Below are 24,974 nucleotides of genomic sequence, written 5' to 3' on the forward strand. Positions count from 1 at the left end.
TGAATGGTTCTCTCTCACTGGCATTCCAGGCGCCACTGGGGTATGAAAAAAAAAACTACTGCAGCTAGTTCAGTTTCTTCTCAAATGGCCAGCCAGTTTTGTGATTGAAACCCAGGGCTCTGGTGGTGTAGCCATGAGAGGGAATATCCTGGTCTGTGGGTTGTGGACCTTGGGAAAAGCATAGTATCTGGAGCCAAAATGCACTGTTCTTCATGGCACAGTCCCTCATGGCTTCCCTTGGTGAGGGGAGGGAGTTCTCCAAACCCTTGTGCTTCCAGGTGAGGCGATGCCCCACCCTGCTTCGGCTTGCCCTCCGTGGGCTGTACCCACTGTCTAACAAGTCCCAATGAGATGAGCTGGGTACTTTACTTGGAAATGCAGAAATCACCTGCCTTTGTTGTTGCTCTCGTCTGCAGACTGGAGCTATTCCTATTTGGCCATCTTGCCAGTCATGATCAATATTTTTTTTAATGCTTTGAAGACTTTGTCTTATTATTTTCTAGCATCCATGATTGCTAATGCAGAGTCTGATTGTGACATAATCCTCATTCTGTACTAGGGAAACTACTCTCTCACCTCTTGTTGTTTTTAACATTTCCTCTGTATCTTTGGGTTCTGAAATTTCACCAGGATCTATATAAATGTGGATTTTTAAAAAGTTTTTTTCTGCTTGATACTTAGTGATTTTGCTCAGTCAGAAGGCTATTATTCTTCAGCTCAAGGAAATTATTTGGTATTCATGTAATAAGATTGCCTTTTCTTCTCCTTTGCTTTTTTCTGTTCTATAATTCCTACTAAATGACATTAAATTTTCTAGATCTCATTCATGAATTTCAGTATTTTTTCTTACTCATTCTCTTTTATGCTTCATTCTGTGAAATTTTCTCAATTTTATTTTCTAAGTTGACAACTTCTTTTTGCTCTTCCCGTTTGTTTACTTACTAGATTAATAAATCTGCCATTATATTTTTAATTTGGAGTCATTATTATTGACAGCACATTGTTGTTAGCTGAGTTTTTGTAAGTTTTTCAGAACATCAGGATTACCTATCCATGCATCAACTGTCTTCTCCAAAAGTTTATCTCTGCTTTATCAGTCTGGTTCACATATACTGTCTGTCTTCTAGTAAGTATTCAAAACTGTGCTTCATTTATTGCTCCTTTTTATTCCTTCTTTTTATTCCTTCTCTGACCCTCCAACTTCCCTAGAGCTATATGGTTTATTTTTGTTTGCATATATTGTTTCTGTCTTTTCCTTCTTGAGGAGGAAGGAAACAGGTGTATGTCCGTGGTCTGTTACCTTGAGCAGCAGGTGAATAAAGATGAGGACAGGGTAAAAGTTGGTGTATGGGAGAACGGAAAAAAGTTACTTAGATTCCTATGGTACCTCCTTTGGGATAAAATGGGAGGAACTGAGTACACTGTGAAAAAGAAGAACCAAATCAAACTTTGACTGCTTAACAATTTAGGGAAGAACCCAGAAATGACCATACCTTTTGTAGGAGAAAACCTGTAAAATTTCCACTAATGTTATGTAATAGATCCAAGTGTTAAGATGGAACTTTACAAGTTAAGGCGGTACTATTGATGTGTTACTGAGATGTTAAAAACACATTTGAACCAGCTGGTGAATTTAATTATGTAAAAGATGCCAGTCTAGTTTTATTTGATTTCCTGGAAGCCTAACCGATTGACTGTGAATAGGAACAAAATGGTAAGCATGACAAATTCCATTAAGGTAATCAATTAGTAGACAGGTACACCCATTTTAAAGATTGTTGATGACTTGTGTGTGTGTGTGTGTGTGTGTTTAAAAGCATTTTAATCTTCATCTTCTTGGTGAGTGTCATAGGTATTCTTCAATAAACCACACTTTGGAATTATGTTTGTGAAAGTGGCTCAGTGGTTTAATCTTGCTCCCCAAATTCCTTGATATCATTAATAACCACTCTCAGAGTGCATTTTCCTGGCCATTCTGTGTAATCTTTATGTTCTTCCTTTTGAATAGTCCAGAATTTGCATGAATGAGGCCCAGAAGGGTACTCTGTCTGAGTTTTAATGATGTTCATGAACTGAGTAGAACTTGGGAGGAAAAGATAAAGATTTTAAAAACCCTACCTAATCCAAAACACAGAGCTATTCCCAAACAGAGTATGCAGACTGTGGATGTTCATTTTGTGTGCAAATAAAATCTAATCTTCCCCCCCGCCCTTCCCCATCTTGCTTTTTCATAATGCAGAGCAGCTGTAGCAGTTTGGTCTTTTCCTTTGAACTCTGTGTTGCTGAATAGTAACTTACAAACCAATCTGTAGCCCAGGAAAGCAAAACAGACATTAATTCCTCATCCCCTACTCTTTATACTGTATGTGTGACCCTTAATTACATTCACAGGGTCCTATTCAGAATGTGTAATGCAAGTGTAGGAGACAGGGGAGCTACCAGGAAAAACAGACAAGAAAGAATAGCCTTGCAAAGCTTTTGTTTGTGAAATAATGCTGTGCTGCTTACAAATTTAAGAAGCAAAGATGCCTGAGAATGATAGGACTTTGTAAATCAATTTGGGCTTCAGAGTTTCCATTTGGGGCTCACCAACAAAAATGAAGGCAATGATATTTGAACTTAGTTCAACCTTTTAATCAGTGCTGAATGTAAGTAGTGTCATGAAGTACAGCAGAAAGCTCTATATTATCACCTCACACCCAACTTACCTCTCAGGATTAAAATCTAAACCAGTGTTACTGATTTTTAGGAACAATGTGTCCTAAATTTATATTGGTCCAACATTTTTTAAGCTCGCATGTATATCAAACTATTTTAAATGGAATCTTTTGGGAAATCTACACCATCTCTTATACCAAAACTTACTCTGTGCACATTTCAGATGTATATGTGTTAACAGCTTCCAGACACATAATAGGGAGGAAAAATGGCCAGGACAGTGATTCACTTTGACCATTGTGACCTTTGATATAATCTCATATTTTCCTTGTTAAAAGAACTATATAAACTTGTCTACTACTACTTGTTCATAGTGCCAGTTGGTTGATGTCTGATTTGTATATAACAAACCAATTAAAAGGTTTTTACCAGCTGAGCGCTGTTGCTCACGCCTGTAATCCCAGAACTTTGGGAGGCCGAGGCAAGTGGATCATGAGGTCAGGAGATGGAGACCATCCCGGCCAACATGGTGAAACCCCGTCTCTACTGAAAATACAAAAAATTTGCTGGGTGTGGTGGTGTGTGCCTGTAATCCCAGCTACTCAGTAGGCTGAAGCAGGAGAATCGCTTGAACCAGAGAGTAGGAGGTTGCAGTGAGCTGAGATCACGTAACTGCACTCCAGCCTGGCGAAAGTGAGACTTCGTCTCAAAAAAAAAAAAAAAAAAAAAAAAAGGTTTTACAATGTTACTTTACCTTCTTGTTACCTCAGTTTTCTTATCTTCAGAATGAATGAACTGGGCTAGATTACCTCTAAGTTCTCACTTAGCACTTGGAATTTTCAGTGGTGCAACTTATAGTCTTCACTCTCTACCCACCAGTTGGCATAATTGACAACAAACTTGTCTCATTTGTAATCTTAAGACATGGGAAAATCAGATTGATCTAAAATTGCTAAGGAAGAGAGACCATCTTAAATTCTCACTTCCCTGAAAGACTGGTTTTATTGACAGTCAAAAAAGTAAACACGTAAATGGTATATGTATTTCTCTTACAACGTATTCCTTCCTTCCTTCAGATATCATTATGCTTGCCTCTTATTTGCTTGAGTCTCCAGGTATAATCCCCATCTACTTGTTAAAACCAGGTGCCATATTGAAGAAATTAAAGCTCACTGTTCTGTAATTAGAGGCAAAGTTTTAAAAGCAAGTGTCCCAGACAGGCAATAATTAACTTACATTTATAGTAGAAAGTAAAATTTATAAAATTGTTTCTGAGGACACATTTGTTTCTTACAGTGAGTTATAGTGAACATAAAATGCAATTTGCATATTTAAAGTATACAATTTGATAATTTTGATATATGTATTCACTTCAGAAACCATCACTACAACCAAAATAATGAACATTTCTTACAAATGTTTCCTTGTGGCCCTTTGTATTCCATCTCTGTCTCACCTGCCCAGGAAACTGCTGTTCTGATTTTTCACTATAGATGAGCTTCCATTAAGTAGAATTTATCATAAATGAAATCACACTGTTATTCAAGAGCAAATGACCCTGTACTCATTTTTTTTTTTTTTTCTTTTTTTTAAGACGGAGTCTTGCTCTGTCACCCAGGCTGGACTGCAGTGGCCGGATCTCGGCTCACAGCAAGCTCCGCCTCCCGGGTTCACGCCATTCTCCTGCCTTAGCCTCCCGAGTAGCTGGGACTACAGGCGTACAGGCGCCCGCCACCTCGCCCGACTAGTTTCTTGTATTTTTTAGTAGAGACGGGTTTTCACCGTGTTACACTCACTGTAATTATTTTAAGATGTATCCTATGTTGTGTGTATTGATAGTTTATGATGGAAACTCTATTGCATAGATATACCACAATATATCCATTCACCCGTTGATGGATATTTAAGTTGTTTCCAGTTTGGGGCTACTACAATAAAGTTACTATGAACATTCACGTACAAGTTGTTATGTGTTTATATGCTTCATCTATTGGGTAAATGCACAACTGTTTTTAAAATGGTTGTACTGTTTTAACTTCTCACAACAGTGTTGCTCTACACCAGGGATCTACAAACTATGTTCTATTGGCCAAATCTGCCCTGCAATCTGTTTCCGTATGGCCTCTGAATTAGACATCGTTTTTATATTTTTAAATTGTTGGGGAAAACTGTTTTGTAAAATGTAAAAATTATTCAAAATTCAGATTTGTAAAATGTAAACAATAAAATATACAAAATGTATGAATAAAATGTTATCTCAACACAGCCATATTCATTCATTTTTGTATTATCTGTGATTACCTTTATCCTACAACAACAGAAGACTATATGGCCCAAAAAAGAGATTCTACTGGATGTTTATAGCTATTATATTGTGATTTTAATTTGCATTTTTATAATGACTAATGATGTTAAGCATCCTTTTATATGATTTTTTGCCTTCCATATGTCCTCTGATGAAGTACCTGTTCAAACCTTTCACCCACTTTATATTGAATTTTTTGCCTCTTTTAAGTTGTAAGCATTCTGTATATATTCTAGATGCAAATCTTTGGTCATATATGTTATGCAAACATTTTATCCCACTCTGTAACTTACTTAGTATTTTTCAAAGACCAAAAGGTTTTAATTTGATGAAGTCTAACTTATTGACTTTTTCTTTTATAGGTTGTGCTTTTTCTGTACTATTTAGAAAATGTTTGCCTAACTCAAAGTCCCAAATATGTTTTCCTATATTGTCTGCTTTAAATGTCAGTTTTAGCACTTAGAATTCTATGATAGAGTTTACTTTTTGTATATTTTATGAAATTAGTGTCAAGATTGGTTGGTTGATTTTCCCGTTGAGTCATCAAATTGTTCTAGCACCATCTTTTGAATATAGTGTTCTTTTCCCATTGAATTGCCTTATGCCGCTTCAGAAAACAAATTGATCATTTATGTCTGGGTCTATCTCTGGACCGTCTATTTTTTTCCATTTATCCACATGTCTGCTTACTGCCATGCCACAGTCTGTTGATTATTTTAGCTTTACAAATTGTCATGAAATCAGGTAATGTATGTGCTCCATCATTGTCCTTCTGTTTAATAATTGTTTTAGTTATTCTGTTTTTGCATTTTTATATAAATATTAGAATCACCATGTTAATTTCTAAAAATAAATGGCAGGATTTTGTTTTGGTTGCATTCAATCTATAGATCAATTTGGAGAGAATTGGTATCTACAATATTGAGTCTTCTAATCAATGAGAATGTTACATCACCCTTATTTATTGCCACTTGGTTAATTTATCTGAGCAAAATTTTGTTTTTGTTATACAGATCTTGCTCCTCTTTCGTCAAAAGTATCTGCTAGTGTTTTATATTTTTTGTTATAAATAATACTGGCTTTTCAATCTACATTTACTCTTGTTTGTTGTCAATGTATAGGAATATAATTGACTTTTGTATATTGTCCTTGAGTCCTACCACCTTGCTAACCCAATGGATCAGGTCTGAAAAATTTTTGGAGATCCCTTATGATCATTCACACAAAAGATCATGTAGTCTGTGAATAAAGATGGCTTTATTCCTTCACTTACAATAAGTGTGTCTTTTTTTTTTTTCTTATCTTATTGAACTGGTTAGGACTTCCAGCATAATACCAAGTAGAAGTGGTAAGAATAGACCTTCTTGTCCTAGTCCCAATAACAAGAGCAATCATTCAAACCACATTTATTAACTATGGTGTTAACCTGTTTTTTTTTTTATTTTTTTTTATTTTTTATTTTTTTATTTTTTCTCTGTAGAGGACTTTTAATAGGCTGAAGCAATGCTTTTTCTATTTCTACATCACTAAGAGATTTTTAATCATAAATGGATGTTGAACTTTTGCCAAATACATTTTCCACATCTATTGAGGTGATAATATGGTTTTTCTTTAGTTGCTTATTATAATGAATTCTACTGACTTTTTATTTTTATCTACTATTTTTATCCTAATGCTTGGAGGTTTTTGTTTTTTTTTTAAATAACAAGCAGGTGCTGCTGGTGATAAATTTACTCAGCTTTTATATTTCTTAAAAAGTCTTCATTTCATTTTCATTTTCTGAAGGATATTTTACCTTGGTTGAAAGTTTTCCTCCCTGAATTTTATAGATAATATTCTGTTGTCTTCTAGACTGCATTGTTTCTTAAGGAAAAATTCCTGGTCATTCTTACCTTTATTCCTTTATATATAATGTGTCTTTCTGCTCTGGCTACTTTTAGAATTTTGTCCTTGTATCTATTTTAAGCAGTTTAACCATGATGTATCTGAGTATAGTTTTCTTCTGTTTCTTCTACTTGGGCTTTGTTGAACATCTGGGATCTGTGTATTCATAGTTTTGATGAACTTTGTAAGTGTTTCAGCCATTATTCATTGGAATGTATTTTTCTAACTTCCCCTTCCTCATCCTCTCCTTCTGAAATCTCAATTACATGTATGTTAGGTTGCTTCTAGTTGTCTCCCAAGCCACTGATGCTTTATTTTTCTTTCTCTATTTTATTTTGTATAGTTTATATTGCTGTTTTTTGATAATTACTCTGTTCTTTGCAGTGTCTAATTTTCTATAAATCCCTTTTAGCATATTTTTCATCTCAAGTGTGATTTGGATAGCTATATGTATATATTTATATATGCACGTATATATGTGTGTGTGTGCGCGTGTCATGTATAATGTGTCTCTGTCCTGTCTACTTTCTTGAACACATACAGTATATTTATAAATGCTATTGTATTTATTTGCTCTTCAAATTCAATCATTTGTGTCATTTCCAGGTGTTACTAGTGATTAACTCTTCTCGTTATGGGTCCTATTTCCCTGCTTTTTTGCACGCATAGTAATTGTTTACTTTTATGGATACATAAAAGATATACATGGTTTTGGGAAATTTTTGATTGGATAGCAGGCATTGTGAAATTTGGTTTTTTTTAGGTATATATTTTTTCTATTCTTTTAAATATTTGGGGGCTTTGTTCTGGGATATAGTTATTTGGAAACAGTTTGATCCTTTCAAGGCTTGCCTTCATGCTTTGTTAGCTCCAGAACAGCTCTTGGTTTAGGATTAATTTGGCCTACTTTTGAGGCTTTACCATTTTGGGAATCCTATTCAATGGCTTATATATTAGAGGTCTTTCCATCCTTCTGTTTGGAAATCAAACTTTCTAGCCTGAGGGGCTCCTGATGTTTGACACACCCAGGTAAAAATTCCTACCGTTCACTCTGTATCACTTGACATCTACTTGAGAGCCTAGAAGTAAAGCTGTGGGAAGTTTCATACACTGAATTTTCCTATTCATATCTCTATGAAGATAGGAAAATTCATATCTTCTCGGCTCCTTTTTTGGTGATTGTTGCCCCAGGCTTGCCAATTTCTTCAGACACATTTATCGAGCTGAAGATTCAAGGAGAAGCCTCTCAAGATCTCTAGATCTCTCTTAGTACATAGCTCTCTTCTCTTAGTACTGTGCCTTGTAAATTCTAACTGCCTTGGGCTCCCCAAACTCTGAACTCTATCTCTTCCTCCCAGTGAGATAGTGGGTCTTATTTCCTATTCTGCCCTGTGACCTGAAAATTGCCTTTCTGCAGCAAGTTCATCAGTGATACGGTTCACCTCACCTGTTTCCCTTTTCTAATGGATCACTACCCAGCCTGCCTATTTCTTAATTTCCAAAAACTGTCATTTCATACATTTTGCCTGTTTGTTTTTATAGTTGTTTCAAAGAGTACAACGTTTCTGAGGAGTAGTCACCAAAAATAAACAATACCTACTTGATATTTGTGCCTATAGCTAATCTTATATCTGAATCCAACTTATTTTACTTCTGAGTAATGCCCAAGACTGTGAAGGCAAGTGTATTGTATAAAAAGAGGAAATAAATAGAGATATAAATAGGAAAATTAAGTGTATGAAACTTCCCACAGTTTTACTTCTGGTCCTCAAGTAGATGTCAAGTGATAGAGGGAATGGTAGGGATTTTTACCTGAGTGTGTCAATCACAGCAAAAAGAAGCTGAGAGTCAGTACCACATAACATGTCTCTGGTTTTCATATCTATTCCTCTGCATAATTGCTAGAAAAGGATTTTCAATTTCTGAATTCTTTTACAAGATTTTTACCATATGCTCATCCCAAAGAGAAAGACTACTGTGACCCATAATTGCTCAATTCTACTTATCGATTTCAGGAGGACATACATTTGCACTGTTGTAAGCAGACAGTAAAAACTATCACCTTGTACCACTTCCTAGGCTCCCTCATTTATATAAATAAGTGTCCATAAACTTATATAAGTAAGTGTCCAAAAACTTATATTAACTTTTGCACTTACCTTATCAAGAATAGGTGGAGTTCCTGTATCCTGAACTCATATAAAATGCACTTGTATACTACCTATATGGGGTGGAAAGCTAGACAAGAGACGAAGTACAGAAAAACTGAAAACCATAATTTTATCTTTAAGAGGCAGTGTTTGCCAGTATTTATGAAACAGAAGTTTTTAAACTTTGAAAGTATTTGTGACAACCATGCCTTCTTTAATTTATGTGATATTACTTCTCTTAGGGAGGTAATATATTATTTCCTAACATAAACAAAATTGGAACGTTCTTTCTAGATTTCTCCTTTTGGGGAAAAAGGAATCCTGGGTGAACCAGAAGTTGACTCAATTTAGAATTATCTTGTGATGAAATTAGGACATTTATTAATACCTGAGTTCAAAAATTAGTCTTTGACTCATTGGCTAACCTGTTGATGGTTCTATAAAAACTCAGTAATTTTCGGTGCAATAATAACATTCTCCTGCCCCATTAGGCCCTACAGTTCAACAACTGTACAATATTTTCACTCTCTTTCACCTACCTCATGTTCTCCCTATTCTTACCAAGAGAAAATGTATTCACTTTATAGCATGTATCTCCAATTCACTTGGGGCCCTCTGGCTTTATCATATTCACTGTACAAAATCTGAATCCCACTTACATCTAAATTCCTAAGTATTCTACTCTTGAAATCACACAAGTCAATGTGTATAGAAAAAAGTAGGCTGGGAGTGGTGGCTCACACCTGCAATCCTGACACTTTGGGAGGCCGAGGCAGGCAGATTGCTTGAGGTCAGGAGTTCGAGACCAGTGCGGCCAAAAAGGTGAAACCCCATCTCTACTAACAATACAAAAAAAATAGCTGGGTGTGGTGGCATGCGCCTGTAATCCCAGCTACTCGGGAGGCTGAGGCATGGGAATTGTTGAACCAGGGAGGTGGAGGTTGCGGTGAGCTGAGATTGCACCACTGTACTCCAGCCTGGGTGACGGAGCAAGACTCAGTCTGAAAACAAACAAACAAAAAACCCATGACTTGCTAATTGACCTACCCTTTAACAAATGATGACTAAACCTCAAATGGGCTCTTGATTCTTTATATCTGATTATGTCCAATATGCAGTTATTTTCAAATTTATAAATCACTTCCTAGTTCACTAAGAAAATTCAACCAATCAGGAATTTCTACAATTTCCCACTACCACAAGTCTGGCTTACCTGCATCTGTGTTCATACACCTCTTCTATCTGCCTGATACTATAGATTCAGTGTCCATACGTTGTCTGAGACCAACTTATACACTTGTCTCCTAGATCTCATTCCCTCTTCCTTACTCATAGGTATCACACTAGCCCGTCTCTACTTCCCTGCATATCATGACTTTTTCTTCCTATACCAGATCATTTCTATAAGCATTCAAAAGTACTGAAATTTATAACAACTTTTAAAACTTCTACTCTTAAGTCCCTTTCAAGCAAATACCTCATTTCTTATATGTGCTGTTTTATAGCAAAACTCCTCAAAAGAGCTATTATATTGGCTATCTCTAATGATTCTTCCTTTATTTTCTATTGGATCCACACCAATAAGTCTCTTACTCTACCTAATATGCTCTGGTCAATTTTAGCAATAGTATCCATTTTGCTAAAAGCAACAGTCAAATCTCAGCCGCCATCTGACACAACCTCTCAGTAGCATGAAAAAGTTGATCATTCTCTTCCCTAGGAAACACTGTTGTCACTTGACTTCAGGATGTCACCTTCCTCTTTGTGCCTTCCTACCTCACTACTATTTGTCCTCAATTTCCCACTGCACTTTGCAAGGCCCTGGAGCCCATTTCTCAGAGCTCTTTTACACTCTATTCATGCTCCTCTACAAGAAATCATAACCAAGATTAATATCTCTGGCCTACTCTGGACTTTTTCCTTAATTCCAGATTCATTTACCTAGTTGCTTACTCAACATCTTCCTCTATTTAAATATTTAATAAGCATCTTAGACTTTATAGGCCCCAAAGTAAACTCCTAATCATCCCCAACCTGCTGCCTTCCCCATTTTAGCAAATGGTAAATCCATCCTTTGTCTCAAGCTAAAATTTTGGAGTAATCCTTGGCTTTACCCTTTGATAAATACTTTATATCTATTCCTTAAGCGTACTCTTCAAAATACATCCATATTCAAACATCTTATCCCAACAGCAGTGTTACCTTCAGTGTAAAGCAGCATCACTGCTCACTTGAATAACTATAATAGTCTTACTGCTCACTTCACCATTTGTATTCTCTCCTGCCCACTCTATTCTCTGTACAGCTACTAAAACTTGGTTCTTTTTAAAACTTAAGTTAGATGTTTCCCCTCAGCTCAAAAACCATTAATGCCCTGCCCTTACTCGGAATAAAAGCCAAAGTCCTTACAATTACCTCAAATTGCCCCTTGGCTTTTTTCACTGCAGCCTACAGCTTTTATTCAAATGTTGACTTCACGATGAGGCTTTTGCTGACCACTGATTTAAAATTGTAAAACATCCTCCAGGCCTGGCCACTGTCTACTTCCCTTCCATGCTTTTTTTTTTTTTTTTCTAAAGAATATACCACATTATTGGATAACATATATTTTTACTATTTTTGTCTGTCTTTGCTATTAAAGGTGAGCTTGCTGAGAGAAGATATATGTATCTTTTTCTGTTTTGTTTCATGCTCTTAGCTTTCTTAGAACAGTACCTGGTACTTTAGTATTTGTTGAAGGACTGAGAGAAACTAGGCTTTTACAGAAACCAAAACATTGAGTTTTCAGTAGTACTTTTACTAGGTCATAGTATCTTGTAAGTTGTTTGGGTATAACATTTTTGTTCATATTTATAGGCATCTATTAATTAAAAGCATCAGTGTCTGCTTCAATAGTGATGTTGATAAAGGGATACAAGTTAATGTGTGTGTGTGTATTATATGTTATTTATTCACTATTACTGCCCACAGTGTATCACTACTTTACTTCAACTTTCAATACCTCCAAACTTTTACACACACACACACACACACACATTTAAGGCTTACTAGGCTTAGGCACACCTACCTGTTGCATATAATTCACACTGCTTCTCACCATGGACCTGCCATTGCTGCAAGTCTTTACCCTGCCTCTAGGAACACTGTGTTCTCTTTATGACCATGTCATCACAAATAGTTTTCCTTACCTAGAATGTCTATGCCATTTCCCATGTATCTTAGAAAATTTCCACTGTTCTACTTAAGAAATGCAGCCAATACTGACTTGTGTCTTTTCTCTATATTTACCCACATTGTATCACTCATGTGGCTTTTATCTTAATCTGCCTTATATGGAAAGCATGCTTGTTATATGACTCCATCACCCTTTAAAAAATCCACCTGGAAAAAGCTAATTTAACTAAACTTAACTTCCTGTTTTCTTTGACTTATACCCTAATGCTGATCACTGATGAGGCACCTAGCAGAATGACTCTACTTTAAATTTGTGGTATCTAACCTCAACTGGACTGCTATTGTTTCCTAATTAGTCCTCACCCTCATTCTTTGCAACAGCTATTTCCAACCTTCTCCCTTCTTCCTAAACCTCTGTTCCTGCCAGTTTGCTTCTTACCCCTCAGCATATGTCCTACCCTCCTACTTCAAGGAGAAAATAGACGCCTATTAATATAACTTTCTCAACTTCATGCAACCAAAGCAGCTTATTTGCCCATACTTATCTTCCTTTCTCTCCCTCTCATTTTAGGATATTAACTAATTGCCTAATGCAATCTCTCTACCTGTGCTCCAGATCTCTGTCCTTCTCACCTTTTCGGCATTCTCATTTTATGAATGAAGAGAATTCCTTTTCCTGTATCTTTAACTCTCCCATTACGTGGGGTTTCCTTTCCATCAGTACTAAACATGTCCATGTGTTGCCTAACTTCTAAAAAGAAATCCTCTTCTTGATATGACATTCTCACTGGCCACTCCTCTCTTTATCACCACTGTTTGATAGACACAGACTTTGAAATTGTTGACCACCTTTGTGCCTATTCTTCTAAACATTTCTCAATCGACTGTATTCTAGTTTCTGCTCCTACCGCTACACTGAAACCCTAACTTTAAACCTTAGGATGGAGTCTGAATTGACAACACAGCTTAGTGTAGCCTGGTTTTTGTTTCCCACTTCTAGCCATATCTTCCACAGTATTCCTATGCCTATACCTCTCCCCAACACATACACAATATACCACAGCTTCTTGGAGTTCTTAGAAGATACATGCTCTATTTCTTTCTCTCATCTTCAGGATTTCACATCTTGTGACTCTGGCTGGCTAGTTAGCATTTGTGTATTCTCCAAGACTACCTTGAGACATTATTTTATTCCGAAACTTCTCTGACGTAGGTCCTCTCACAAATCTAAGGTTAAGGTGTTCTATGTCCTCCCACAGCAAGTTTTACTTCCCTTTGCATTGTAATTGCCAATTCAATTATCTGTATCTCTCACTAAATCAAACACTTCATAATGGCATAAAGCCACATCTTTGTCATTATATCCTTCGCTACCCACTAGAGTGCTTGTAGGCAACATGAACACATGCTCATACTCATGCACACACATACCACTATTTAGCCATCAGAAAATTTTTGATATGTATGTGTGTATTAATTCAATAAAACTTTCATGTTTGCCTTTTTGCAAACATGGGCAATCCATATTCACAATTCTAATCCTATATTTGGATTTGTAAGCCTCATATAGGTAAACACAGGATTACATTTCCACTGTAAATCATCACATCAGCTTAACAGTTTTGTGATAACAGAGGATAACTCCCATGGCTATTCTTAACTACAAATATTTTTTCCCAATGATTTAGTTATGCTTTCATATAGTGTAGATATGATATATACTAATATAATACAGATATTTGCTATAATATTCATATTGGAATGGGCCAGAGCTTAGTCATTGATCTTCATCCTTTCCTGGTTCATCTCTTTTAAATCATTGTAATCAATTTCATTGCTTACATACTCTTTCAGTTTTCTATTGCTGTGTAACTAACTATTCCAAAACTTGGCAGTGTAAAACAACAACTTTTATTTTAGTGTTTCTGTGAATTGACTTGGTGGTTCCTCTCCTGGTGTCACCTGGATCACTTGTTTAGCTGCATTTAGTAGGAAGGCAGGCAGAAAGTCCAAACTGGTCTCACACACAGGTTTGGCTGTGGATGCTGCCTGCCAGCTAGGTTACCTTGGTTTTCCTCCTCATTGTCTCTCACCTTCCTAGATGTCAGGTGGATTCCTTACATGGCATTTCAGTGCAGTGTTCTAAGACTGTGAAAGGAAAAGCTGAAAGGCCTACGTAGACTTACCCTCAGAAGTCATAACATCCCTTCTGCCACAATCTGTTGGTCAAAACAGGTCCAAGGCTAATGAAAATTCACCTCTTAATGGGAGGAGGGGCAAAGTCACATCACAAATGTACAGGTGAATTGGGATGGGATGAATCTACATCTGTATTGGGCAATCCACTGGGGGAAAAAAAATATATGTGACAGTGACTCTCAAAATTGCATCTTCTGTCCATATATCCTTATTAGGCCTAGACTTGTATAGCTGAATGCTGACTTATCTCTACATGGACATCCAAATTGCATATCTAAAACAGAACCCCTCTTCTTTCCAATGATGAAACGACTCCATCCACCAGCTTCCCCATCATAACTAATGACAGATCCACCCATTTCATTCTGGCAAAATCCTTAATGTCACCTTTGACTAAAGTGACCACATAATTTGTAATCCAAACTGGGACACATTTGGGAGAGGCAAAGGAGGTGAAAATAATTGAAATAATAATAATTTTTGAAATAGAGATTTTTCCAACAGATTATTTGACTTTATTAGGGATCTAGAAAAGATTTTATTCAAAACTTTTTTCAACAATAGATTTATAAAATTAACACATATTCTTATATTAAAAATATGAAACTATAATTTTGAATTGCTGATATATTCAGTGGATTCTTCTTATGCTATATTTTTAAATGAGAAAAATACTGTAAGTACCACAATACTTAGGAAAATCAGAGAAAATTCTAAGTGAAGGAGATCTCACTTCTATTTTTTATTAAAGTATATATTTTATTAAAGTATATATGGTGTATCTCAAATATGCTACATTCTTTGTTTTTGCCTCTGTCAAAGAGGACCTTTCTTTGATAAATATTTTTACAAAATAATTGCAAAATAATTTTTTCTACACATAAGTTTCAGTGTTTCATAAAATTTAGATGCTGCAAAATCATAGGACTTTGCAATTTCATTCCACTGGCACAAAATATGCACATATTCAATTAAAATAAGAGTTCCATGAAAAAAATTTCCACAATTGGGATATTATGGTTGAAGTTTTCAAATTTCAAAATGAAATCTTCATTTGACCTATAATCACTTATTTTGTTTTGTTATTCATTCTTTCATACAGATGAATGTGACATCTTTTTTGTGGCTTTAGGCTTTATTTTTAAAAAATTAACTACAATTCATTAAAATCAATCTTTAGAAGTTGGATTTTTTTTGTTGTTAGTTTGGTTTGGCTTTTTTCTCCAATCCTTAAATACTTACATTAAAAATTTCCAAGTAATTTCGAACCAAAATCACTCAAAACTTAGAGGACTTGCTTACAAAAGTTTGCTATCGTAAACCACTAAGTAGTTTTTCAAAGGATCAAATGTGGCATGAACTGACTTACTAAAATATTTTTTATTTTTTTAAAATTAAATATCAGCTTTGTAGCTTACTTTTTCTGTGTATGTATAAAAACTGCCAATTTTGACAATGTCCATTTTGATTTTTAGACTATCACCTCAAAATGGAACTCAAGTCTGAATTACATGTGTTCCATAATCAATTCCAAATATATTTCTACTTCACATGGACCTTAATGTGTGAGGACATTGTTCTTGTCATCATGATACTGTGTCCTACAAAATCTGCATTCACATTTTTATTATAAAACAGTCTTTATTGTTGTACTTAACCGAAGGGCATGTGAAATAATAGCATTCAAATAATTTTACCATCAAAATTATGACAATTAAAAAGCTTTACTTTGAACTGGATGAGTAAAATAATCAAACCATTACTCAGTTAACTGATTTTTCTATTTGAAGAATCTGATGACACTCATATAACACCAGCATCACTTAATTATTCAAAAAGTTCCTCAACTAATGGACTAGAAGAAAACTTGAATTAGAAACTGAACAAAAGTAATTTAAAATAATGAACATTGATCTGAAGGAAAAGTCATTCTTCATCTGGTGATATTTAAAACTATATTTTGCAGGTCAACATATTAAATTATTTTTTGGTAACAGTCTTTCTCAAGTAACAACTGACTTGAAGCAGATGCTGATGTTCTTCATTATATTTTTGTGTGCTGGTTTTCATTTGACCTGTGGTACCGTGATGACCTGCACAGAGGATGGTAAATGAGTAAGTTCCATATTTATCAACTTTGAGGAATGAAAATTCGGTTTTTTTTTGGTTAAACATGAATTTGTTTTTGTTTTAGGTTAGTGAGGCCAAAGAAGTTTATCACAAGCTATCGCAAAGCAGTGCAAAATAATGAAAGAGTTTAGATTTATGCCTCACCATACATGACATGTGGTAGTATGATCCATAAGGAAATCACTATAGCAAGAATGCTAAGGTTCTCATCTATACATGTTTAGACAGTTTCTAATACCCACAAACCACTGTGGTCATGGACACTTCTAACTAGTGATCTGGTGGCATTTTGTATCTCACAAGCCTAATGGAAACAACTGGCTGTCACACCAAGCCGTGAGCAGGAATGACAGTGCTGAATGCTGCTCCTCAGGACTAGAGAGAGAATTACTTTCATTCTGTCAGAGAGGCATGGAGCCTTCTTTTACTTCACCCTACACCCAATCCACATACATACTATTTTCTCTGTATTCAACACAGATCCAGAATCTTACTATACCTTACGACCTCCTCGGCTGCCTATTTGGTCAAGTGACCATCATATCTAGCCTGGAGTCTTGCCATGGTTTTTCAACTGGTGTCTTTGCTGCATGTTTACCCTTCAACAGTAGTCTATTAACACAGCAGCCAAAGTGACACATTTTAGTGTCACTGTGGTACTATTCTGTTACTCTGCTGGAAACCCTGCCATGACTCCCCATTTAGCTCAGAGTGATGGCTAAAGTCTTTCTCATGAACCCTAAAGCCCCACTCCATAAACCTATAATTCCACTTCTACTCTCTCCTTTCTTACTTGCTACAGCCACAGAAAACTTCTTGATATCCCCCCAAATATTGTAAGCATCTTCTCATCTGAGGGTCTTTCCTCCAGCTAGCCCTTCTACCTGGAATAGTCCTTCCTCAGATAGTCTCTTGAAAACAGTTTCCTCACATTTTTTCCAGAATGCAAATTCAAATCTCATCTCCTCAGTGAGGTCTACTGTGACTGTCCTATTTAATGCTGCTACCTAAACATAACCCTACATTACTACTCTCCTCCATATTTTGCACAACTGATTTTCTTTTCACAATACTTAGTGTCTATATACTCTCTCTATATAATTTACAGTATTAACCAGCTTACTTTATCATGTTATGGTAACAAATGACCTCAATCACTTACAAAAATATTTTATTTCCATGGACTTGACTTCAGTGTCGTCTTCATTCTGAGTATTCCAGGCTGAATTGCCTTTCTCCTCATAGAAAACAGCAGAAGCTGCTTCTTGGAAGTGGCATCCATAACTTCCACTGACATTTCATTAACTAAAGCAAATAATATGACCAAGCTAGAGGTAAGAAATGTAGAAAGTGTAATCCTCCCACAGAGAGGGACTTAATACTCATTAACGTTTATTATTTATTATTTGTTCCCCCAACTAGTACATTAGGGACAAGACTCTTCATCTAATTTTCTCCTGATAAATATTAAATACTTAGACAAAGTTTTGCATATAGTAACTATTAAGTTTTATTGAATAAACAAATAAATGAAAATATGCCATTTATTATATGGCTTTGCATTCTGATAGCTATCTAAAATCTTTAGAGTTGCTATAGTTAAGGTGAATACAATCTCATTATAAATATAGATTACAGGCTTATATAACAATTTATTATTGACATTTAACTTCTGGTGAAGATATAAGAATATGGTAGAGGATAGTAACATTCCAATGATCAGGGAATGAAGGACCCATTGCTGGTCCTATAGCTTTGTAACTGGCTATCTGGTTGGCCTTGAACATGTTTTCCTTGCTAGCAGAATCTATATGGCAATGTAGCTAATCCAAGGGGTGTATTATGATTAGTCTAGACCAATAATGACACTTCTTGTGTCGTCCTACCCTTTGCAGAGATTATTCTGGTATGATTTCCTAAAGAGGAAGTTGAGGGCATCTAGAAACTAATCCTCTCTAGTGAAAGAGGATTGAATAAGTAGCATGTCTTTTTTGGCTCTCCTCTCCTCTTCCTGTTTGGATACTATTAGGTAAAGATGGTATGCCTGGAGCTGTGGCAGCCATAATGTGACCACGAGGTGACAAACATAAGGATGATGGTGAACACAAGCAGGATAGAGGATCCGAGCAATGGAAAGAGCCAGTGTCCTTTATCTCATCACTGAGCTGCTAAACCAATCCTGCAATAGCTGACCTACAAAATTCTTGGTAAATAAACAATGGATGTTCTTAAGTAGTGGCTCAAGATACAAAATTTGCATCCCAAGTGAGCTGAATTTATCCTGAGACCAGTTGTCCCCTGCCACCCAAGAAAAAATTATGATTAAACATCACAACATCTCATAATACAGAAATATATTTCAAAAATATCTGAAATAGGTAAGAAATACAGATAAAAATAGGAACTTTTGGGTATTAATATATTCAATATGGTCAAAATATTCTAAACTGCTTTGACAATATATATATTTGACTATATGTAGAGAGAATTTAGGAAATATTTAAGTTGATTTTTACTTGTATTAATCGAGAGTAGCTTGAATAATTTTGGTATTTATAAACCAGCTGTTTTAAAATCACATAGATTCAGTCATAAATTAATATATTTATTCCATGGTCTATCACCCTATTTACTGTGAAAATTAATAATATATGGTATGTCTTTTTCTATTAGCTTAAAATATAAGCTTGACTTTGAAAGAATCTAGGGCCCATTTGGGGCTAAGTATAATTTTATAATTTCATAGACTGTGGGACGTACCTTTGGAAACATCTGGCAATCAATATGGACTTTGAGTGTTATGTATCTCCTGTGAAAAGCGGAAGCTATGCTCTAATTTCAGGGAGACCCTGTGGGCTGCAGAAGGAGCCATGGGAACCTAAAGAACTAGATTTACCCCTGTGGGATGATAACTCATTGACCTGAGCAAGGGAATAAGTGGCATTCCTGTTGAGTTTCTATTATAAATTCACTAGGTGGCAAATAACAAATATTACTGTGACTTAAAGTTTTATTTGTCTCACAAAGCAGGAAGTTCGAAGAAACTCAGAACTGTCATGGTGGTTCAGTGATGTCATCAGGAACTAAAGTTGTTTCCTTCTCTCAGTTCTATCTTTATTATCCATTCCTGGGCCCTTATGTTTCCTGTCTCAGGGGAGAGGAACACGTATATCAGCATTTTTGGCAAGAAGAAGGGTGGACTAAGCCTTAATAGTGAATTTTGCTTTTTGATTTGGGAGGTAAAGCAAACCTCAGGGACTACTAATGATATCTTGTTGGCCACAACTGTCACAAGCCTAATCCTGGCAGAAAGGTAGAATGAGAAATTGAGGTTTTGCTCTTTCCAGCATTTATGGTAGAATGATGCAAGGGTGAAAATAATCACAAGTAGTTTCTGGAGAGTCAATCAACAGTGTAATTACATAGGAAACAATTATGTTTTTATGATCTCTTATCTTGAGCTGAGAGCACTTATGAATCTTTGTAAATACAAAGAGAAGAAGTAATTCCTCTTCTTACCATGCCAAGTCCCATGAATTTTCGCTGCCTGCAATCCTCTCTCTTCCTCCATTTTTCTTATATGAACATTACCCATCATCAGAGCCAACTAAATAATTTTCAGTGCTCAGAGCAGAGTGAAAATATAGGACCCTGACCAGGAACAGGGAAGTCAGTCTACACTTCTGACAGGCCAGCAACCCCAACCCAGAGTGATGGGTGACTCCCAAGCAATTGCAACTTCTGCTCTGAGACATACTTCGAGACTGGTTTAGGGGTAGGTAAGAAGCCATTCCTAAGATGTGCACTGAATGTGTCTTTCCTGACTCTTCCAGCACTTTCTAGTCCACAGCTGTGCCCTGTGTGTAAGCATGACTCCTTAGCCAGGTTGTAAGCTTCCTGAGTGGTTGCAGCTGTAAGGACTTTACACTGTGCATATCTTTACCCCAGTGCTGGGACCTTGGTAGATGCCTGATGTATCATTAATTGTTCTTATCTTTTGTTCCTGACTACAGCAAGGGATCTCTTAATGGTAGTGATGAATCCTGCTACCCAGTGGCCAGGAGAGACTCCTGATGTTGTAAAGATAAGTGCTTGGTACATAGAAGTTTTCCAAGGCCCTCGCCATGTTCCAGGTCAGCATTCTCCTTGGGAACTCCTCCATGGTCAAGGTTTCGCAGGTTTTTTAGAGATACATGCAGCATCTTTGATTCAAGAAATACCGTAGAGACTTGCTTTCTTCCTCCTAGTTTAGACTTAGTTTCTTCTTTAATTTCTATAATAAAATGGGAACTGACATTGTCTATTCTCTGTGCAGTGTCACATTCAGAGAAGTAGACTAACAATCAAAAAGTAATTAAAAGCAACCTCATCTTTTACTGACATTTCTTGCAGAAGGTCTAAAGGATTTAATAGATAATTCATATCAGTATCCTCACACTCTGCCACTGCCTCCAAAGCCAATGGGTCCATGCTTTATAATCCATTTTCGACAACAAAAATCTTTAAAAAGCAAATTTCAGGCCGGGCGTGGTGGCTCACTCCTGTAATCCCAGCACTTTGGGAGGCCAAAGCGGGTGGATCATGAGGTCAGGAGTTCGAGACCAGCCTGACCAACATGGTGAAACCCCCTTCTCTCCTAAAAATACAAAAATTAGCTGGGCATGGTGGTGCACACCTGTAATCCCAGCTACTCAGGAGACAGAGGCAGGAGAATCACCTGAATCCGGGAGACGGAGGTTGCAGTGAGCCGAGATCGCACCACTGCACTCCAGCCTGGGCTACGGAGTGAGACTGTCTCAAAAAAAAAAAAAAAAAAGATCACATTTCATACAGCTCTTGAATCTTTGCTGTCTCCCTCAATCTATTAAGTCATCTCTTTTATTTTCCTTTTGGTTTAGATATATGTTCCCCTGATATCACCATCCCAATGATACTCTTCCCACTTCACAGGATGCATAGAAAGGTTCAGGGACTTCTCTGATAGACTCAAAATTGCCCTTAAAAGTTTGGAGAGAGAGAAGTAAAAGGCAGCAAGAGATTTAGCTTTGGAGGAGAGAAGGGAGGGAGAATACTGAAACATTTATAATTGAATATCTTTTAAGATTCTCATTTCTCTGAGAATCATTGCCCATGTCTGACTGGACTTCCTTCCCCCAGAGAAGGAAGAGAATCTGTCTCACTGAGTACATGCAGCAGCACTGCACTGGGGGGCAGAGAGCCAAGATTGGTTTCTGTTTATCATGGAAAAGAGCTCAAGGTACTTAGTTTTAAGCTGCACTGAATCTGGTATCATTCATCTGTTCATGTTCTTTAAAAAAAAAAAAAAAAAAAGAAGCCTTTAAAAATTCAGTGCAGAACAACAACAACAACAAAAAGCAAATTGTCCTTTGATTCCATAATGGCTTTTATTCCCCAGAACTGCAGTGTGCAAATAAAGGAAAGCAAATTATGGTCTGAATTAAACTTCTTTCCTCAGCTAGGCTGAGTCACCTTTGACGTTCCATTTTTTGAACAGAGCCGGCTGCACATATAGAGCTATTTTAAAAGATGTCACGTACAAACCTGCAACTTTAGTACGTTCTACTTCAGGCAAGTCATCTAAAGCAAGGTAACTGAGCTGAATTTACCCATCTAGACCCCAGGCTTCAGTTGCCTCATAAGTCTATTTGGTATATATAGTAGCATCCAGAATATTAAAGCAAAATCATTACAGATGCAGTCCTCTATGGTCCTCTTGGCTGTGCCACAGATGGCAAGATGTGATCAGAGAGGAAAGATAAATGCATTAAACTTCTCCTTGCTTATATCCCCTGGTAGGGAGATAAATAAATGGAGAGCAAGAGTTTAGTAAACGACTTCAGAATGTTTCTTAAGCTTTTAAATAGTCAAGATACAAGCAAAAGCCTCTGGTCCTAATAACTTAAAGAAGTCCATGGCAGATCTAGAAAGAAAGCTCTCTGTGGAGGGTGAGAAGAGAGTGACATAGAATGTACATAATGAACATAAAGCAGAGGATCTAAAAATTAATACTCTCTACATCTCTGCCCTTCCTATTGAGATTGTTTTTCAATGCACGCTAGATGTGAAGGCTTCCTTAGGACCTGTGTAGTCAGTAGCAGCTCCCAAATTTCTCAACAGGAGGAGCTTGGGGCATTCATCTTGTAAGAGGGCAAACGGAGGTAGAGTATGTGTCTGGAGACTCTGATCATTTACAGGTATGGGCAAGGCCACCTCATTTGATTGCCCTTTGCTTTTTTGCACTTTACAGATATTGCATCTTTTACAAATTGAATGTTTGTGGCAACCCTGCATCGAGCAATTTTATTAGCGCTGCCATTTTTCCAACAGCACATGCTCACTCTGTGTCTGTCACATTTGGTAATTATTGCAATAATTTGAACTTTTTCTTTATTATTACATCTGCTATGATTATCTGTAATCAGTGATCTTTGATGTTGTTATTATAGTTGTTTTGGAACACAACAAACCACACCCATAAAGAAGATGAACTTAATGGATAAATGTTGTGTGTGTTCTGACTGTTCCAACAACTGGCCACTTCCCCATCTCTCTCCCTGTCTTTGGGCCTCCCTATTCCCTGACATATGATATTGAAATTAGGCCAATTAATAATCCTACAATGGCTTCTAAGTGTTCAAGTGAAAGGAAGACTCGTATTTCTTGCACTTTAAATCAAAAGCTAGAAATGATTAAGCATAGTAAGGAAGGAAGGCATGTTGAAAGCTGAGATAGACCGAAAGCTAGGCCTCTTGCTCTAAGAAATTACCTAAGTAATGAATGCAAAGGAAAATTCTTTGAAATAAAGTGCTATTCCAGTGAACACATAAATGATAAGAAAGTGAAACAGCCTTATTGCTGAAATAAGTTTCAGCGGAGAAATAACTTTCAGTGGAGAAAGTTTTAGTGGTCCAGATAGAAAAACCAGCCACAAAATTTCCAACTGCCGATGTCTGACCAGGTCAAGGCCCTAACTCTTCAATTCTGTGAAGGCTGAGAGAGGTCAAGAAGCTGCAAAATAAATTTTGAAGTGAGCAGAGGTTGGTTCATGAGGTTTCAGGAAAGAAACTGTCTCCGTAATATAAAAATGTAAGCTGTAACAAAAGATTTTCATTGTAGTCACAATAGCCTTTTATTGATGCCATCTAAGACATCCATAGCTAGAGAAGAGAAGTTGGTGCTTGGCTTCAAAGCTTCAAAGGCAAGCTGACTCACTTGTCAGAGGCTAATGTAGCTGGTGACTTTAAGTTGAAGCCATCATTCATTAACCATTCTGAAAATCCTAAGGCCCTTAAGAATGATTCTGAATCTACTCTGTCTGTCCTCTACAAATGGAACAACAAAACCTGGATGACAGCAAATCTGTTTATAACATGGTTTACTGAATATTTTAAGCCCACAATTGACACCTATTACTCAAAAGAAAAGATTTCTTTCAAAATATTACTGCTCATTGACAGTACAATGGGTCACCCAAGAGCATTGATGGAGATGTACAAAGAGATTAATGTTTTTACTATCTAAGGAAGCTATAGCTTTAAACAACATATTTCTTAAATAATAAGACTTGAAAGAAAAATAACTGATCCATGGGGTGCAGAATGGATGTTTCTTATTATTTAAGACACATATTTTGTAAGGCTATAATTGCCTTAGATAGTGATACCTCTGATGGATCTGGGCAAAGTAAATTAAAAAAAAAAACCTTCTGGAAAGAGCTGTAGATGTCATTAAGAACATTTGTGATTCATGGGAGAAAGTGAAAATATCAACATTAACAGGGGTTGGGAAGAAGTTAATTCTAACCCTCATGGATGACTTTGAGGGATTTAAGACTTCAGTAGAGGAAGGAGCTGCAGATGTTGTAGAAATGGTGAGAAGTGGAATTAGAAATGAAACCTGAGAATGTGACTGAATTGCTGCAATCTCATGATCAAACTTGAATGCATGAGGAGTTGCCTCCTATGGATGAGCAAAGCGATTTCTTGAGATGAAGTTTTCCTGCTGAAGGTGCTGTAAAATTATTGAAATGAAACAAAGGATTTAGAATATTACATATATTTAGCTGATTAACAGCAGGGTTTGAGATGATTGACTCTACGTTTGAAAGAAGTTCTACTGTGGGTAAATGCTATCAAATAGCATTGCATGCTACAGAGAAATCTTTTCTGAAAGGAATAGTCAGTTAATGCTGCAAACTCTGTTACCTTATTTTAAGAAACTGCTGCAGCCACCCCAACTTTCAGCAGTCACCACCCGGATCAGTCAGCTGTCATCAACACTGAAGCAAGACACTCCACCAGCAAAAAGACTGTGACTTACTGAAGGCTCCGATGATCATTTGCATTTTTAGCAATAAAGTATTTTAAAATTAAGATGTATGCATTTTTAGACACGATATTTTTGCACACTTAATAGACTCCACAATAGTGTAAACATAACTTTTATATATGCTG

At 36.5% G+C, this 24,974-nt stretch overlaps 1 long non-coding RNA gene across 1 annotated transcript in view; it reads left to right on the forward strand.

The window, feature by feature from the left end:
- Positions 1 to 24,974, forward strand: part of LOC139364326 (uncharacterized) — a 317,275-nt gene that overhangs the window by 168,280 nt on the left and 124,021 nt on the right. The window contains exon 5 of the long non-coding RNA XR_011625979.1: positions 16,337 to 16,485. This is a non-coding gene — a long non-coding RNA (uncharacterized lncRNA). The remainder of the gene's footprint in view (positions 1 to 16,336; positions 16,486 to 24,974) is intronic.

Source organism: Macaca nemestrina, chromosome 7 (assembly GCF_043159975.1).
Source record: "Macaca nemestrina isolate mMacNem1 chromosome 7, mMacNem.hap1, whole genome shotgun sequence".
NCBI classification, from domain to species: domain Eukaryota; kingdom Metazoa; phylum Chordata; class Mammalia; order Primates; family Cercopithecidae; genus Macaca; species Macaca nemestrina.